Raw genomic sequence first — 20366 nt, forward strand, 5'->3', positions numbered from 1 at the left:
ATTTTATCAACTGTGTTTTGACAATTCATGGGGGGAAAAAATCTGTCTGGGGCAAATTGAGCTACTGAAGCAATAAACATTTAGGCTTGCCATGTGAATTGAGTTATTGTTCTTGGTAGGGATATTCTCCCAGTTTGTTTCTTTTCTTGCAAAGCGTACTTGTCAGGTTGTCCTCCCCCAGGGCCTGGAAATGGAAGTCTCCTTTCCCCAGTAATTGTTGCGAATCCCTGACAATAGTTATCACACAGGAACTTCTATTCCCCAAGAGTTGAGGGGAGATTAAAATTCTAGAAAATTGGGCTAGTTTAGGGGCGCTACACCTTCAGCCAAAGGCGCCTCTTTCTCCAGCTCACGGGGTGGGGTTTTTCTGTATGTTTTTGGTGTGTGTGTCCTCCGTGTTAGATTCCCTTCTCTTCCTCCCGCACAGCCTCTCCAGGCCCGCAGCCTCCTGCAGGACCTAACTTTGTCCCTACTTGCGTGTGCCACCAGCCCGGGGTGACCGGATTCCCGGGCTTTAGGAGGCCGCGGCCGGCCTAGCGCGGGCGGGCTCATTGTTGTCCGGTGCTCCAGGCGCGGGGTGGGGACCCGCCTCGCCCGCCTCGCGTGGGACCCCGCAGCCCCCGCCGGCGCCGGGGGAGCGCGCAGTGTGCGCGGGGGCGTGGCGCGGGCCGAGGGGCGGAGGCGCCCACACCGCGCCGCTGGCCGGGCGCGGCGGGAGAGGGGCGGGCCGGCGGCGGGGCGTCCGGGCGTGCGGCCAGGCTCGGCGGGAGAGACGCGAGCTGGCGATGGCCTGACGGAGGGCCGGCTGCGCTGGGCGGGGGCAGCGGGACCGGCGGGGCGGCTGCGGGTGCGGCGGCGGCGGAGGCGCCGGGCGCGGATGCCACTGAGTAGGCCACGGCCTGCGCTCCCAGGCGGATGGAACGCCGGTTTCCGCGGATCCGCCGCTGCAAACGTGAAGTTCCTTGGCTCCCTGGGACGCGCAACAAATAAAAGGTAATGTGTCTTTGTTTCCCAGCCGTGATCGGCGGGAGGCGAGGGACTGTGCAGTACTTCTGTGTTCATTTTTTAAATGCTGGGCCGGTGAAAGGCGCATGGCATTTCTTAACGCAGGGCGTAGAATATAGAATGCCGCGGATGTGACATTTTTCAGTGCAAACCCCACGTGTGACCCGCACTAGACTCCGTTCTGCTACCCGCCTCCTCCCCTACAGGCACTTTGCTTCGGCACCGAACTCTCTGAATTTATCCAGGGAGAAAGGAAAGGACCTTGCTGTTACGCAGACCAGGTGGGGTTTTTAAAAAACATTTTTATGGAAACGTCAGGGGAGTTCTGCCCTTTGGAGGCAGGAGGGAACATTTCAGACAAGGGTGGCGGTTGACTGCTGGCTGCCGGGGACTGCCAAAATGGACTGCTCTGTACATTCCAAATGGCTGCAGCAAGTTTGGTGCAGAAAGGGGAGGAGGAGAGGAGGAAACCCCCCCTTAGTACGTGGTCATTTGAAAATGACCCCAGGCAATGCTTCTGTACTGCAGGCAGCTGCCCAAACGTTGGCACATACTGCATTTAGAGAAGATTAGCCAGTGCACTTTGAAAGCTGTGTGGGCTGCCGGTGTGTAATCAGGAACTGCCTTCCTCCGATGCCTTGCTAGCAGAGTAACAGCTCAGGAGATTCAAGCAAATTCTGTGGGATTTCCAAGGGATTGCTGTACTGATAATATCTCTGGCTGCAGCTACTTAATAGACATACTCATTCGGAAGGATGCAGCCATGACCAGTCCCCGGAAGCTCAGCTGGCTGAGAAAGGCCATCCCATGCTGGAAAGGACTTCCTGACCCCACCATGAATGGAGGAAGCGCTCTCTCCCCTATGAATGGAACATCCCAGCAGAGGCTGCTGCTGCTGCTGCTGTTCTGGCTTCTTTCAGTTTGAATGGAAGGCATTCTCAGAACACCTAAGAAAGGCACGTTTTTTAAAAATCCCAGCCGTTCAGGTTGCACAGCCTATTCAATGTTGGAGTCGCCTTGACTGTATTTAGACTCCTGGCCTGGGCGACTTGATCTGCATTTACCTGATTGAGTCTAGAACACCTGCTCATAACCCCTTCCACCTCAGCATCCATAAGTCTCATTTTTTTTTTTTCCCCAAAAGCATGACTCTGACTTGTGGGAAAGCACTAGAGAGCCAGGAGCTAACGGCTGACTTCACCCCGGGAAGCCACCCTGACCCTGGGGAAAGTACCTCAGGGCTGAATGCAAAAATCTATCCCTTGCACTTATAGAACTGTGTGCCCTCCTTAAAATGTGCAGCAAAGTGGGGTTTGAGGGAGAGCATGGGAGAACACGTTTCATTGCTTTGTTTCTGGTCTTCACATTGCTTCAAGTTCATTCATAAAATTTCCTCCTGTTTCATTGGAGTCTGATTTAGGCAAGGCCAGAAGAGCAGACCTCCAGATCAGCAGAAATCTGATTTTGATCCTTGAAGTATTGCTTGTCTGTTGAAATCTGGGAGGTTCAGGGGATGAACCATTTCTGTTGGCTGAGAGATCCATTCTGGTGCAAATGAAATTTGGGTTTAGTTAAGGCACAACAGGAATGAGGGTCCTGATGCACATAGGTCAGAATCCATTTGGTCCTGAGAGGTTACATAGCACAGTTTAACTGGAAGCAATATTTGGACATGCTTTGAAATCAACACTATATCGTCTGGTCAATGAGTAGAATGTTGCCTTCAGATAACTTGAAATGAAGTAACACCTAACGTGTAAAGTTGTGTGGGTAGAAGTAACCTTTTAGAATAAACAACAACAATAGCATTAAACTCTTCTTGTATTAAAGGGGAAACGTATCTATAAAAATGAGGATCAGAAAAATCTCTCTACCCTCTTTTGTTCTGACCAAGTATGATCTGCCCCTGCTATTGCTATCATCTTTTTGGCTCTCATCTTCAACTAATTTTATTAATAAGACTTGTTATTTATGGCACAGGGCCTCTGTGTAATTTGTAGACATTGGTGCCAAGTCCCCTGATAGCTTGGCAGGTGGCTTCTACCATTAGCATGATCTTGTTGTTGGGGAAACCAGGACCCCTTGAGGTTCAGTGAGTTGCTGATTTAATAATCCATGAGAACTGCGTTACAGATGTGTACAGTGCTCCATTTTATCATAATAGCAAATTTTACAGTCTGAGGTCAAAGGCAAAGCCAAGTCTAAGCCCTTGCTTGGGTTGTAGAACTTGGAAAAAGCTCTGTGGAATAGAATGTATACCAGAGGTGTGAAGGAAGGGCCCTTTAGTCAACCCTGATGAGCTGATGAAACAAGTGTGGCCTGTTTGTGACGGGAAAGGCAGTGATGAGATGAAAGATCCAGGGGCTTTGGTATTGAGGGGATCTGTTGGGCTCCCTTTGTCCTTCAGTAAGTATGGGGTAGAGTGAGACCTCGTCCAAGGAAGAGCTTCACTGACTTTACTGCATAAATATGTCATTTGTGGTCTCATTATTGATGCCTCTATGTGTGTAAAAGTAAAATACTTATAGTTCTATTCACATGCCATATACGTATTTGTTACAAGAGTTGCATTTAGTCTGACAAACTGAATGACTGAAAAGATGAAGGAGCACTTTCAAATCTAAAGCTTTGTTCTTAAATATACTGCATGTGTAAATACCTTTTTAAAAAAAAATAAAAAAGGATAGTATAGCTTCTGGAGAACTTCCATGTAACTATTTCAAAATGAGAAACAGACATGCTAACAGTTAAATAGCTGATGGAGTAATTTTAAACCACTCTCTACATAGTATGAGGGTATATAAGTCTGTACTCATCAATGACTTTAACTTATAACTTTATATTTTGGATAGCACCTGATGTGTCAATAAAATCTGTGGCAGAAATTCTCTATTTAGGCGTATTAATTGTGGAAAATTCCAGCATTTCCATTAAAAACTATTTCTGAGACTTCATGGGAAGAGAAACCATGGAATAAAGACCTTCCAATGATTATTTGACCTAAATTCTAAAAACTGGATTCTTCTTGAGCTAAAGGAGGTGAAAAGAGGAGCTGCTTTTCCTGGACAGGATCAGCAGGTGTCTCAGGCCCACATTTCCTTGTGAACTCCACGGACACTGGCTATCTGTTCACTCTACCGCGTCCCTTTCTGATTCTTTGCTGTCCAGTACTCTCTGCAAATGGAATTAAAGCAACAAAAGAAGACACTGGATGTTTCCTAAAAGGCAGGAGTTGAAGTAGAAAAGGAAGAGAAGAGATCATTCCATCGGTTATGTAGGATACATAGGTACTTGAACTTGCCCTACAACAAGCTCAAAGACTGAAAGAATCTGGGGAAAGTGGCCACTGAAAACCGAGCTCGTTGGGAAGGGTGTTCCTCGAAGCCATCATCAGCCCGAATCACCTTGGTAGTGGTTTACATTTATGTGATTGCTTCTCCCAGGCCATTTAATCTCAAGAGCTGGTTCCCTAGCTCCCCTGGGCTGCAGGGTTACCACTGCACACAAAGGCTTGCTGGTTTCACTACTCTCTTCTGGAAGAAGCTTTCTGAATCAGCATAAACTGGCTTATCAGAAATTCTCTCCACAGCAGTTTCCTTTTGGTTCCCTAAATCCGTCAGCTGACACCCTTCCTCTGTCCCATGGGATCAGCATGTCTTTCTCTTATAAGGAATGATTTAGGCACACCCTTACACTGAGGCAGCCTGTTCCACCGCTAATAGTGTTTTCCTAAAAATACCTATCGTTATGCCTTTGTCAGAAGATGATCAGAGTTGTTTCTGCTGTTCAGTGGATTGCATTCATGCTTCTCTTGGGTGCTGAATCGATTCTTAATTGATTCCATGGAAACTAGCTATTGTCTCCCAAAATAGAACATATATTCTTCTTGAACTACAGATATAAATTACTGCTAAGTATAAAAGCCAAGATTGTTATAGGGACTTTGATAGCTTTGGTTTAGTTCGATGGCCTTATTACTACCAAATAATCAAGAAGGAGTGAGCTGGTAGCCTCCATTTGAACTGAGTGAATAACCCCTGTGCAAATATTCAGGCAAAGCTTAGTCTAATTCAGAAATGTAGCGTGTAGGATCCAGCTTGTTAGGAAGCCAGATCTCTATCTGTGGTGGTTGGGGGTGTTTTTGTTTTAAAATTGGAGCTCCAATTACTCCATGATGTATCACAAGAAGAAACTAATTACCCATGGTCAAAAACATTTGTACTTGTATACCTTTCTCCCCAAACTCTGACTATATCCTCATGCATCTTATTGCTATCCTATCTTATTAGCAGTTATTTGCCAATTCATGGTTACCACATACTTTCTGTTCACTTAATGCTCACAGCATTGAATCTTCTCCTCATGCTGGACACTCAATAGGTTCTGTAGGAGTAAGCCAAGCACTAAGTGAAATTTTCAGCCCACATTCCAACATCAATATATTTAAGTGTCTTTAGAAATCTGGAAATCCGAGTGGTCTAAAGTGAAATGTCATCTGTTAGGTCCTCCTGTGTCTGACCTTTTCCCAGTCCATCTTGTGGTATGGCCCCTTTTTCACAGTTAGCAATACTTTGCCAACCTCAGGACCAGAAGTCTTGGTACTGATGCAAAATACTAAACCATTTAACAGTAACTTTCACCTTGAATTAGCCCAAAGCTGTCCCCCCAATTTGAGGCTATAACTTCCCAATTTCCAGCAAAATCAGCCTGTTCTTCTGGTGATGCAGTCTTCTTCACAGGGCTTTTGCACTTTCTTTGTCCTTGCTGGGTGAGGAATGCATGCAAAAAATGGCGTGTAATGGGGAATTAGATTGATAATGCATGACAGCGAATGGAAATAATAATCGGAGAGTTGCCAGGCTGTGCCATTCATAACCATAAAATGCACAATTATACTCTCACCACATGCCTGTGAACAAGTATTATAAATGTGACAAACGCGAACTAGGAGACCAAATAGTGTGGAGCCATCTGGAGCTGGGCGATATACCTACAAACTGAGCTGGGAAGTGCAGTGTGGGGTTACCCATTTCTCTCTCCCATGGCTACCCCCAATAAATATTGGATATTTCTTTCTCTTTCTGGGGGGGGGGGGGGGGAGGGAGGGAGGGATGGGAGAGAGAGAGAGAGAGAGAGCGCGAGAGAGCGCGCGAGCAAAAAAGAGGGAGGGTGGTGAGGATAAGAACCAGACTGGAGCTGAACACAATGGAGGGCAGTGTTCTGCCTTCTCAATCCCCTTTTATTGGGATGGCTGAGTGTTTTGTAACAGAGTAACTACAGAGTGACCAGTAGCACAGATGTAGCCTGCAGGTCTTGGCAGGAGAGCAGAGGCCCCAAATACAGCAGAGTAGCAGGGGCTGAAGTCACACCAGATGTGCAGTGTTGTCTACGAACTATGCACAGACGATATTTGGGGGTTATCAGTCAAGTCAAACATTTCAGATGGACGGAGTCTTACAACTAAAGGTGGATATATAGATCATTTTTGCAAATGAGGAGATGCTTACAGATGTTCGGGGATCTTGCCAGGGTCTTAGCTGCAGTGCCAAGACTAGAGTTCCTCCCGCCTGACAGGATTTTTATGTGATGCAGCCCGGTATGGCAGATTGAGTGTAGCTGTGGTGTCATTGAGCCCTGGGTTGATTTCTGGCTCTGCCCCTTAGTAGCTATGAGGCCTTGGGTGAATTACTGAATCTCTCTGAGTCTCAGTTTTTTTATTTCTAAGAAAAGTTACATTCTGAGGAGCCAGTGAGATAATATCTGTGAAGCACCTATCAAAAAAAAAAAAAAAACATGGGAGACTCTTAAACTAAGAAATGTGTCTTTGTATTCTGTACTTGGCTTGCTTTTGTCACGTGGCTAACAATGGTAACTTCAGGGCGGGAGGGGGGGCGAAATTGGAACACATTGGGGTGTAAGAAGGCCAGTCGGCATGGAAATGGAGATACCTCTGAAATAAATGTTACCTCCGTACCTACAATCCTGATGTGAATTTTATAAAGAGAAAGTTGCAGTAAGGGGAACGACCCTTAGCTCTGATATTTCATAAATGTCACCTGGCCTTCCAGGAAGGATTTTACAGGTAAGGCATCACCCTAGTGTTCCTTACCTTATTGGGACAGAGGAGGCCTCCTAAGCACGGGAGACCTCCTGCTGCGTCCCTGAGTCCCCAGTGAGTCCTGGAACATCAATATGAAGGGGGCCAGTTGCAGGCGGGGAAGGAAGACATATGCTTTTGCCTTTGTACAAATGGATCCTATCACCCTTCCTTCTGAAAGTCTTCAATCTTCAAAAATCATCAGAAAGCTCTTAGGGCTTTTATCTTGAAAACATTTGAGAATAGAAATAAGAATTACCCATGGTTTGTTAATCAGTGGTATTGCCATTTTTTTCCTTAGCAATAAAAGCAAAAATCCAAATACTGTTTACAATTCTTTAGTTGCTTCCATTCATTGCCATTAAGTAGAAATATTTTCAACTCCTGTTTTCTTATTTATGTTTCACCCAAGTAATTAGTGCAGCAAGTTAATAACAGAAATAAGCTTTGAATCGAGAGTGTCTTGGATGCCCATGGGAGTTTTTCCCCATTGCACCCCACACCTGGCCACGGCAAATGCCTTGTAGCATGAGACATCAACATGTCAACTTACATAATAGTCATCAAAAGTTATTTATGCGCTTAATAGCCTCCTAGGTGTTAGATAAAATAAATCAAAATCATAGGTGGCCCATCTTCTGGGATGGATTAAACAGGCACACACAGGCAGCAGAATCAGAGCATCACACAAATATAAAAACAGGGAAAGTATTTATAGAACATTATGGCTACATCCAGGACAAGGGTATATTTTGGGTGAAGCCTCAGAGACAGCTTGTGGGCATCGTTTGCCTTGACAGGGTGGAGTGTGCCTATCATCTTAGGAAGAAATTATAACCTGGTATTTGTTTGTGGTTCCTTTTTTCTTTATTGTGGAAAATATGGTTTCTGTCACCCACCACAGTTTGGTTTGTCTGCCATCCTGTTCCTAAGGTTGTGTGCTATTTAGATACAGAGATCACTAACTTCCCACTTGGAAAGATATCTGACACTTAGAGAATAAGACCCCAAACCTTTTGTATTTTTTAATTTTGTAAAAATTTTATTGATTTGAGAGAGAGGAAGAGGGGGGTGGAAGAGAGAGATTTGTTGTTCCACTTATTTATGCACTCCTTGGTTGATTCTTGTATGTGCCGTGACTGGGAGTGAACCCAAAACCTAGGCATAGCTGGCTGATGCTCTGACCACCTGAGCTACTGTCCAGGGCCAGTCCTCTGTGTTGTATATAGCTAGATTCTTCTTTTCTTCTTGTGGATAGAATTGATCACGTTCCTAGAGAACTGACAAAACCCAATGGAACAATTCCATAAACTGTAAGTTTTATACAGTGTTTTTTGGTTTTATAGTGGAAATAGAAAATAGTTGTTATGTGAGCATGTTTGCTTGTTTGTAGGTAAGAAAGGTGAGACCAAGGATGATGAGTTACACAGCTGTCCCTGAAGACCTGAAGGGGAGGATGAAACCAACACAAAGCATAATTCACCCCTTCTCATCAGACCCTCACTGGGGGAGGTTGCCTGTCAGATGGCTTTGCAACAGCTGATTCTTTGGCTATTTATCAACTTTCCCTAAATATGATTCCCCAGAGGAGCCTCCCTCTGAGGTATTCCAGGGTGAGCAAATGCTCTCCTGAGTCCCCCTTTGTTATTGGAACTCCACCCATGGTTTTTTACTACTCCTGTTTCTCTTCCTCCTAGAGCTTAAAAATCATTTCCCCGTGATAATGACTTACCGCAGCTCCTTCACTCTTCCTCTTTGCTGCATTACTAGTATTTAACTCTTCTGGCCTTTTACAATACATTTCTCTAATGCTTGGTTCATGTTTCCTTCCCATATTCTTTTGGGGTGAGGTGTCCACTGCCACCATCATAGTTCAGGGCCTCCTCTTTACCATCTTCCTCTCTCTCCTTTATCTCTCTCTTCCTCCCCCCTACCCCTCTCTTACACACACACACACACAACCATTGCCTTTCTCAAGCACATTTGATCTTTTCTGGACATCAGCCTCTTGCAAATGCTTGTCCTTCAGATCTAGAGGCCCCTCTGATCCTTCTCTGCAAGATGCCCCTGCTCATTCCTTAATTCCAGCCATCTGCTGCCTCTCCTGTTCCTCCAAGCAGAACAAGTGTTCCTCCTTATTCTCCCAAAGCATCCTCAGATATCTGTTGCAATGATCTTTGTACATATATCTCTTCATAACTTTCTTTTTTAAAAATTTATTTATTGATGTGAGAGAGATAAGAATACATTTGATATTCCACTTATTTATGCAGTAGTTGTTTACTTCTTGTATATGCCCTTACCAGGGATTGAACCTGAAACCTTGGAACATAACGGAACAACACTCTAACTGACTAAGCTACCTGCCTGGGATCTCCCCATACCTTTCTAAGGGAAGGACCATGCCTTATTTATCTCTGAGTCACAGCACCTAATAGTATGCCTCTTATTTGGTAGGTGCTCAAAATTGAGTAATAATTTCACGTATATTGTGTTTCTCAGTTTTTGTTTGCATATAGCTACAATGATTTTTTTCCCTGCCTAGGCATAGTGTTCTTACCTGCCCTTCTCTCTCTACTTTTCAGCTCAGACTACTCTCTCTGCAGATTTCTTGTCAGAGAGAAGAGAATAAGGATGCAGCACAGTTATCCTTTACATGGGTTTAGCCTTGCAAACCCCAGCTGACAAAATAACAGAAAGTATCTGGACACCACAACTCATTCATTTGGTTAGTCAGTCAACACACACTTGGTATGCCTCTGTGCCCCAGGAATGTGTCAGTGAACAAAACTGACAAAAATTCTTGCCCTCAGGGAGATTGCATTCTAAGGGGAAGAGACAGGTGACAGACTTAAATAAGTAAATTATATAGTGTGGTAGAAGGTGGTAATTGCTGTGAAGAAAATAAAGCAGAGAATGGGAAGTACAGAAAGGTTGCTGTTTTAGATACAGGAGTCAGATGAGATACTATGAAAATATAATAATTGAGCAAAAATTTAAAGGGTGTGAACAGATGAGTGAGCCGTGTGAGTGTGTCTGGGGAGCACATTCCAGGCAGAGGAAAGAGCTCATCAAAGGTCAAGAGTAGGGAACAGCAAGGAGATGAGTGTGGAAGAACACACCAAGCAAGGGAGCACAGAGGTGGGGCCTTGAAGGCTCTGCCTGGAGGCATGGGACCATTGCAGAGTGTGAATCTGGGGAGCACCCTGATAGCACTTGGGCTGCACAGGGATGGGTAGGGTGCTATGTGGGAACTAGACTGCAAGGCAGGCAGAGGTAACAGCAGGGTGGCCAGGTGAGTGGCCATTGTAAGAATCCTAAAAGTGATGAAATGATGATGATGAAAAGTGTTCAGGGTCTGGATATTTTAAGAGAACTGACAAGATTTTTGGGTGGGTTGATGTAAGATGTGAGATGAAGAGAAAATTTTGGGGCCTAAAGAACAGAACATGGGGAGAGAAAGTTGGTAATATGTGAGAGGTGAAAACTGTGGGCTAAGGTGGTTTGGGGAGAAGATAAGTCAGGAATTCTGTTTGGGACAGAGAGTTTGGGATGTTGAGGGATATACAGATGGAGGTGCTGAGTGGGCAGTTTGTATGCACTCATACAAGCCTGGGAAAGGAGAAAGTCTGAGTGGAGATACAAAGTGGGTCTCAGCCCTGTAGAGGTGATATTTAAAGTCTCCATGGCTCAGTCTTGAATTTGACACGCCTGAGAAAAATTGTAATTACCACACTTCAAATAAAAAGAACATACGATGTAAAAAAGGAGGTAATTCCTGGAAATGTGAAGAACCCTAAGAGATGGGCTTTTGCACAAATTGAAATCTCCTTGTCATTCTGGTGGTCTGTTTCTTTTTTTAAATTTTATTTTTTTTATTGATTTTAGAGAAGAGAAGGAAGAGAGAGAGAGAGTGGCGGGGGGAGAAAGAAAGAGAGAAAGAGAAACATTGATTGGCTACCTCCCATATGTGCCCCAAACGTGGATCTAAACCGCCACCTGGGTATGTGCCCTGACTGGGAATCGAACCATCACCTTCTGGTGTACTGGCAGATGCTCCAACCAACTGAGCCACCAGGCCAGGGCAATGTCTCTTTTTTTGACTTGTGAAGGGGACATCTCTGACTCACATGTTTTAAATGAGTTTATTGATGTATCATTGATGTATAATAAGCTGCCCATATTGAAAGTACACATCCAGTTTGATAAATCTTGACAAATGTCTGCACCTGTGAAACCATCTCCACCATCAAGAATTATAACTCCATGCTTTTAATCAGTCATATTTACTGAGACTTTTGTGTTTAAAGCTCCATGTTACACACTGAAGGATGTCAGATGCAATCACTATCCCTGCCTCATGGATTTGTACTGATTTAAAGTTTTGGCTTTCCTTATCCAGTGATCTAATCACAAACTTATTTCCAGGGCTTTTCTGAAGCACATGCTGGAAATACACTCAAGTTTGGTTACCAAAGTGTTTGAAAAGACACACGTACACCCTTAGACACTAGGAAAGATTAGGAACCCTGCCATCTGTTAATCAGTTTGGATACTACCTTCTTTTGTGGAAACAGCCCAAACAGTAGGCTCAGTCTCATCCTTTTTCACTATGTGTAGTCAACACAGTAATTACCTCCTGCCAAAGCTTTGAGCAATTAGAATTTTTGATTTGCCTAATAGATACCACGTAACATCTTTATTGCTGCAACTGCTCACTAATGACAAGCACCCTGGACAGCCTTAGAACTCCCATTTGCAATGTCCATTGCATTAGAAGGCACTGCATGAGTTCCTGTGACAGCATTTACATCACGGAATGAGGTGAAAGGAAGGGACCTCCTTTGGTTCCAGAATCTTCTTTCTCCCCCTCTCACCCATCTCCATCTCCTTTCCTCTGCCAGCCTCATGCCCCACCCCCATTTTAACTGTTTTGGGGGAACAAATGCATCCACGCTAGAAACTTGTCCTGTGCCTGGAGCTGGGGCAGCAGGAGCAGGTCCCTGGGAGGCGTCTGGGGTAGTTCATGGGCAGCTGGCCAGTGTTGAAACCTCAGACAAGATGAGTGGAGGGAAGGAACTGCCAGAGCAGCTTGTGTAAGTGGGAGAAGTCCCTGCCAGCGAGGCTCCAGCAGAGTCCTTCCCAGAGAACTCGGGATATAAACATGCAGGCTCCAGCCCAGATGGACTGCCCCATACAGACATCAAAGGTAGCTGTAAAAAATGTCCCTAATGTAAGCACTGCAGGCTCTCCCTGCACCTTTTATTAGGGTGTTGGGTGGGGGAGGGGCAAGGGTTTGCTGAATCTTCTGGAGCTGGGACCACCCTGCAGGACTGGTGGCTTTCCAGATCTGGAATACCCCTGTTCCTCGGATCTTCTCTGCTGTGATGACGCTGGGTATTTGGTCCAAATTAAGCATGAGTGTCACGAGGGTCAGCAATCGGTCCGGAGTGCTTCCTTGGAAACCCGGAGGACTTGACATCTGGGCACAGGGCCCCTGGACTTAGGGCATGAGTGGCTGCTTCCTGTTCCATGCAGGTTCTGTGAAAGCAGGTGGCCTGGAGGGCCACCCCATTTTCATCGTGGCTGTTCTCCCACTATGATTTAAGAGTCACCAAAGACCTAATAATAGAATTCCAGTGGCTTTCAGATGGTCTAGAATACTGTTTCAGTCCCCATCAGCTCTTCCTACCCCCAGCACATACATCCCAGGGCTACTGGAGAGTTTGACTATAGTGATACACAAAGAGAGTTGTTTATGGGAATGAAAACCCATTCCCAAATTCTTATCTCTGTGACAAGACCTCTAGCTCCTACTAATGGCAGATCAATGTCCAATCTGCTCATTCCACATGTGGCCATGTGGATAATATAAACTACAAAGAATGTGCATGTTCCTGAGCCTGTGTTTAGGGGTGTGTTTCCATAGAATAGGCAAATTAAATCACATCTCGCTGAATGTAAAATAAGTTGTATAGTACTATATTTTAGAATTGCCCTTGAAATGATGTATAAGGATATGTTATTTTAATATATATATTTATTAATTCATATAAAATATTATAGAGTGCCTATTATGTTTCATTCTGTTTCAGTCACATATACCAGTATATCATTTTAATGTCAACAAAATATTTACAATGAAAATGTGATAGGCCTGGCCAGTGTGGCTCAGTTGGTTGAGCAGTGCCCCATGCACTGAGAGGTCTCTGGTTCCATCCTGGGTTGTGGGCTCGATCCCAGTAAGGGGTGTGCAAGAGGCAGCCTATCCATGTTACCCTCTCACATCGATGTTTCACTCTCTCTCCCTTCCTCTGTCTCTAAAATCAGTAATTTAAAAAACATAGTTTTTAAATGTGATAACTTATTGCTTAGTAAGACCTGTAGTTGTAAATAGTGTTGTCTCACCCTGCTAATCAAACATAAGCAAAAAAATTACAAATCAATTTAAAATAACACTTTGAATTTGATATTGGAGCCAAATATGTAAATTCATGTTACCAAGAAAATGTGATGGAGTTATTGGTTATCAAATACATGAATGCTAAACCAGCAGCAGATACACAGTCATTTCACACAACATTGCATTTAAATAGAGGACAATTGATTGTACATTTATACAAAGGAAATTCGCAGGAAAATAAGGTGGAAAATGTGTTAGTGCCTACCGGTCTGTAGTGTGAAATTTTAAAAAAGTCTTCCGAAGCAGTAATTAGATGATGTGAATGTTGGTTTTATCAAACTACATGTAATATTGTAACAGGAAGCATTGTAAGTAAATATCTGATTTATTAGAATGAATGTATTTTCTTGGAATTCTTGTCTGTAGGTGTGCACATGTGTCCATGGCTTGGAGAATGTCTGGCCCACCTTCCCCCAGAGTTCAGAAATCCTTTCTACAAGAGCCCTGGCTAATGATCTTCTTGCCTGTCCTGATTACTGAAGTGATGATGGGGCAACCCTTTCCATTTTGAACAATGATGCCTGTTTGACAGTTCTTCCTTCTGTTGAATTCAGATGTGTCTTCTGGAACTTCTATTCATTGATTCCATTTCTGCCCACCAAAGCAGTGTTCTCCATTATCCAATTTAATAATCCAATTAACATAAAATCATCAAGTTGGCAAGTCTCCACATCCAGGCATGCCCAGGACAGTCCAGTTTATACCTGTTATCTCCAAAGAATCAATAATAGCTCTCTTTCACTCACAAAAGCGTGTTGGCATGGACAGTAAGTTATAGGGCACCCTACCCTGGAGTCTTTGCTATTTAGACTAGTAGGCACTTTTCCCATCAGCCCTGAGGAGACATGGCTTCCACAGCTTTGCCCAGTCTGATTACTCTACTTGGGCCTTGCTCCAGTTTCTTTCATTTCCTACATAAAAGGTGGTACCCAGAAATGAACACAGATTTCCAGAAATGGTTTAACCATATTCAAGTGGAGGCCTCTTATTTTCATTATTCAAAATGCTATGCTTCTGGCATGTGAATTAAAAATAGGACACGAAACTATCTATATTATAAAAACCCAGTGGCCCTAACGCCATAACGACCAAAGACCGGTCACCAGGAGGCTACGTGTGCAGCGAGGCGCATGCGGGTGGGTAGGGCTGCGAGCGTGGCAAGGCAGGCACGGGTGAGCGGGGACTTGACTCTGGGTCTCGCAGCGTGGCGGGACTTGGGGGAGTCCTGCGGCGCAGCGGGGTCTGGTGTCCCAGGACTCGCACGATTTCCCGTGGGTCTGGGTCTTGCACGATTTACGCTCTGGGCCACTAGTATACAATATAATCCTGATTGAAAAAATTGAAACTACCATCTAAACCTCTTTGTCAACTGTAAACTAAATCAGTGCACTCTCTATGACTGTTTACAAATCATTGGGGGATAATACACACTGAGAAAGACAGCTTATGTTTTAGTATCTCTTTACAGTTTTCCAAGTGCTTGTCTATCTTAGACACACCCCTTTCTGCCTCAGTTAGAATTAAATTGATTGGAAACAGTGATCAGTGGCTACTTATTATTTCATCAGTGATTTTGTCATTCTCAGACCATTGGATATATGATTGCGCCTCCTTCTTACTGTTACTGTAAATAAGGCTCTCCTCCTGTATTCCTCACTGTTCCTCACTGACCCACCACTCTGCTCCAGCTCTGTTGCATGGCTCATGTTTCCAGAACTTGCCATGTTCTCTCCCATTCCAGGCCTTCTTACATCAGGTTGCCTCTGCCAGATGTCCTGCTCTGCAGATGCCACTTGTTCACCTGCATATGACCATTCCCCAGGTGTGAGTTAGAGCCCCCTCCTTTGACCCATAGCATCTTACACCCACCCTGTTGTCACATGAATCACACTGTAACCGCCTGTTAATTTGGGTAGTTTCTCTAGTGAACATGGAAGTCCCTTACGTATGGGAACAAAATTGTGTCCATCATTATCTATAATAATAAAAGTGTAATATGCTAATTACACCGGACAGCCGAACAACCTTCTGGACGTCATTCTGGATGTCCTTCTGGATGAAGCCGCCGTGGCAGGAGGCAGTTAGGGGTGATCAGGCAGGCATGCAGAGTGGTTAGGGCTGATCAGGCAGGCAAGCAGAGTGGTTAGGGGAGATGAGGCAGGCAGGCAGGCAGAGGCAGTTAGGGATGATGAGGCAGGCAGGTGAGTGGTTAGGGGTGATCAGGCAGACAGGCAGAGTGGTTAGGGGTGATCAGGCAGGCAGGTGCAATGAGGCAGGCAGGTGCGATGAGGCAGGCAGGCGAGTGGTTAGGGGTGATCAGGCAGGCAGACAAGTGGTTAGGGGCAATCAGGCAGGCAGGTGAGATGAGGCAGGCAGGCGAGTGGTTAGGGGCAATCAGGCAGGCAGGCGAGTGGTTAGGGGTGATGAGGTAGGCAGGCAGAGTGGTTAGGGATGATCAGGCAGGCAGACAGGCCAGCAGTTAGGAGCCAGTGGTCCTGGATTGCAAGAGGGATGTCCGACTGCCGGTTTAGGCCCGATCCCACAGGAATCCAGCAGTCAGACATCCCCCGAGGAGTCTCACGTTGCAAGAGCCTGAGGGACCCTCCCCTCCTCCTGTGCACAAATTTCGTGCACTGGGCCTCTAGTGTTTAATAAGATGTCTGGCATATGACGAATGTATCATAAACACTTGCTGAATGAACACACTATAGTGTCCATTATTACATATAATTATTAACCCTTTTCTCCTAGTTTATTAGGATAGATTACTCTCTTGATTACTAGAGCGATAGATCTCTTCTCTAGAAGAGAAATTACTGAGTCAAAGAATATGAAAGTCATTTGCATTTTAGTTTTATTTCTGTAGGGTACTAGTAGTCTTCCAATAAATTTGTAATTATACACTAATTAAATAATTTTATCTTTAACATATTAACCCCTCCTTATAGTTGTTGTCATCCTCTCCCCAAAGTTACATTTGTTGTTTTATTTTCCTTTTGCTTACTGTGCCTTGTGGAGTAGAATTATTTTTAATGGAGTCAAATCCTTAATTTTTTTTCTATTGGCTTGTCCATTGCTTTTATGCTTAGAAAGGTCTAATAAATAATAGCCTATGTATTTTTAAAAAATATATTTTTATTGATTTCAGAGAGGAAGGGAGAAGGAGAGAGGTAGAAATATCATCGATGGGCTGCTTCCTGCACTCCCCCTACTGGGGATAGAGACTGCAGCCCGGCTATGTGCCCTGATGAGGAGTCGAACCAGTGACCTCCTGGTCCATAGGTCAATGCTCAACCACTGAGCCACACCGGCTGAGCACCTGTGTATTTTTAATATATGACTTTATGAGTCACCTGGAATTTATTTGGGGGAACAAGGTTTATATTCGTTAGTAGTTAGTCCTGCCATTTCCTGTCTTGGTTGAGAAGATTGAAACAAAACAACAACTGAATAGTTCAGCGGTTCATCTTTTAACAAAAATTCATTGGCTCCAAATAATGAAAACATTCTTTTCTTTCATCTTTTTGCTTTGAACATGTCTTTAAAGGCTCTTTTATTGTCCTTAGACTTCCCTTGTTTTACATTTCAGTTTGGTTTATACCTCTGTCCCTATAAGTTTATGACACTCCTCATCTATGGACATGATATATATAATGTGCTGGGCCCTTGACACATCGTATCCATTAGGCTGAAATCTAGTCTCCTTTGGGAGTTCTCCATGCAGATAGTTTGTGTTCATTGAGCATCTCAATCTTCACTTTTTCCTTCAATTTTATTTTTACTGTTATCAAATTTTTACTTTTAATGTCTTCACCTCATACCCATGATATTCTTTTAGGTGCATAAAGACAACCTTATCTTTTTATATGGAATTTTAAAAATTGTTTTCCTTGAGTCTGTGATCCCCATCTGAAGAACCCATCAGGTCTCCTTTTCAACTATAAAAATTCCAAGTGCAGTCATCAAAACCCCCAAAAGGGTACATATTCACCATTTCCTTTGGAAAAACTCATCTTCATTCCACCTCAAACAGTCTGTCACTAAGATACTGAAGCCAGGACTCTACATGGCAGAGACCAGGTGTTTGCTCTCATCTTTCCTCACCCTAAGGAGAATGGTGGGTGTTAGAAGGGAGTATAGTTCTTGTTGCTCCTTTGCATGTTTTGTTTCTTTGGGGTTTATGCCTCACTCAACCACCTTTAAAGGATGTCTGCATGGATGCTGTGCTGTGAACAGTGTGTGTATAAGAATAACGCCCTGAACCTGCCCAGAGAAACAGGCGCGGCCTCCACGTTAGCAAGAGGTCTTCTTCTCCTTTGTTAACAGGGCAGCCTGTGGCCTGGCGGTCCTTGTTGTCCTTGGTGGTATTACCCCACACGTCACACACTGACTCTCCTAAACCCCCATTCCTAGGCCAGCTCCAGCGTTCCTTACATCAGCTCTCTGTCTTGATGACTGCCAGCTAGCCCACGATGACCCTGAGGAGAAGGCGGGACCTCCAGGCACCCTGTTGGATGAGGTGCCCCTCTAGATATGACCAGGGCCCCACAGAGCTCCGTTCTGTGAAGGCCATGTGCTTGCTCAGCACTAGGAACAGCCACCCCAGAGGAAGCCTGTCCTGACCAGCCTCCTCCCCCTCCCTGCCACAGTAGCAGAAAATCTGGTGTGAGGGACAGAGAGCTGCAGCCTCACCCGCCATCCTGATGGAGGGTGTGAGGAGGGTCGGGTGCATTGGGATGAGTACACTTTCTGACACTCCTGCCTGGAGGCACCTCGCACGCCCTGACTAGACTTCTGAAGGTGATACTGATTGAGAACCCCCTATACTCCAAGCAGAGTCCCACACTCTTATGTGCATTAGTTACTCCTCACAGCCGCCCCTGAAGGTTGGCACTAGTATGGTCTCCATTTCCTAGACTAGGTTATTGAGGCACAGTGGGTGCAGTGACTTGTGGAGGGTCACACACCGCTCCCCCTGGTGAAGCCAGGATAAAACAGACCGAGCACTCAGAACCCACATCCCGACCCCCATGCTCTGTGGGCCACAGCCCATGGCCTGGGAGGGACTGCTGGGAGGGGCAGAGCCTGGCATCCGGAGTTATGGCGGGAAGCTGCCAGATGGGGTGGAAACGCCCATGGAGAGGAGAAAGGGTGTGTCAGCACAGCTGAGACTGCACAATGTGCCTCTCATTCCCTCAAGCCAGTACCTCTAAGAAGTGGGATTGCGGTTTCTTTGATCACCCCTGTGTCTCCAGCACTTGGCTCAGCACGTGGCATAGAGTAGACAGGCAGGGCTGGTCCTTTGAGGACATCAGTGAAGAAAAAGTGTTTTCCTGGCAAAGGAGACAGCGTGGGCCAGGCCCTGACGCATGGGAGAACGTGGCCCTTGGAGAAAAGAATTATGAAGTCCAGGATGGCTGGCTCTTGGGACTGAGGGGACAGGGAAGGAGAGCATTTAAAAATAAACAGATGAGGTTAGGTGAGGCCAGATCTCGGAGGACTTGTTATTCAGTATGAAGATATCCATCTCTCACAAATGGTAGAACAGAGCATAATGATGGAGAGATGTTTTGCAACAACTTCAGAAATCTACTCTTCAGGCCTTGAGGACTCTGCTCTCTACACTGTTTTCACCTGTTACTCCTCACCCTCCATTCAGATTGCACAGGACTCCCTTTCTGATAGAAATGCCCAACTCCCTTTCCCTTACAAGGAGTAGGCACTCTTCCTATCTCTGAGCCATCTCCAAAAAAGGAGGAGGAGGAGGAGGGGGGACTAGGAAAGGAGGAGGAGGGTGATTAAGTCTATATATCTTCAGAGACTCCACTTGCTCCAATCATAGAACCAAAGTTGTCTGGGATTCTAAGCCTGAGTAGAAAGCAAAGCCTGCAGATTGTGTGAATATGTGTGTGTGTAAGTAGATTTAATGATATACTTGAACTGGAGGTAAAGAAAATCCTGTCAGAAGATACTTTAGCAGTGGCAGAACCCAGCTGTGACAGTCAAGTTACTGTTCTTTCGGTGCCCACTGGCAAAGTGTAATGCAGAATGCGCCAGCACCTTCCTGGAGTCTTAACCCAAGTGAGCTTAACCCAAGTGAGCTTAACCCAAGTGAGCTTACTGCTCTGTGCTCATCGGGTTGGTGCCTGTGATGCATAACCTGACTCCGGAGCCCGTGCACTTGGGTGGGTCTCCCATTGTCCATTTTCTCCTGACCATTTCCTCAGAGGGTTGTCTGTCAGACAGAGGAGTGTGATTGTCTGTGACACTCTTGACCTGAAATGCACCAGCTGCACTTTGACCTTCCATATCTGACCCATCTGTCCAACCTCCATGTCAACAGCTTGTCCTCAAATATTGTGCAATGTCCCGTTGGAAGGTGAAAAGAGTGCCCTTCCTTCACACATCCCGCAGCTTAGCTTTGGGTTGGAGTGCCTCTTCCCAGGGATCATGGAAGACCATCACTGGAGCTCCTGGGTATCCTCACCTCTTACCTGTCTGGGTCCATTCCTCACCTAAACTTTAGGCCAAGAAGCTGATGATTAATGTTTTCTGATTCTCGGCCCTGTGGTACCATCTGGAGAGGATTGAGATGGATTGTCCTGTAGGACTTGTGGCTCCATCACACAGCAGTGGTCTTCAGGGCGGCAGAGTCGTGGTCTAAATCCAGACACAGCAGCCGTACCCTGTCCCCAAGCCCTTAGTGCACCCAATGCCACGACTTCCTCTCCCTGCATTACCAGAGAAAGCCCCATTTCTTTTTGCTGTAGGTAGAGAGGGAAAGGGAAGAGAAGAAGGAGA

At 45.3% G+C, this 20366-nt stretch overlaps 1 protein-coding gene across 1 annotated transcript in view; it reads left to right on the plus strand.

Moving 5' to 3' along the window:
* The first annotated feature begins 767 nt into the window (after positions 1–767).
* FRMD4A (FERM domain containing 4A) overlaps positions 768–20366 on the plus strand; it is a 240830-nt gene continuing 221231 nt past the window's right edge. The window contains exon 1 of the mRNA XM_028156513.2: positions 768–993. The gene's annotated coding sequence lies outside the window, so the exon portion shown is untranslated. The remainder of the gene's footprint in view (positions 994–20366) is intronic.

The sequence above is a fragment of the Eptesicus fuscus genome, chromosome 2 (assembly GCF_027574615.1).
Source record: "Eptesicus fuscus isolate TK198812 chromosome 2, DD_ASM_mEF_20220401, whole genome shotgun sequence".
NCBI classification, from domain to species: Eukaryota; Metazoa; Chordata; class Mammalia; order Chiroptera; family Vespertilionidae; genus Eptesicus; species Eptesicus fuscus.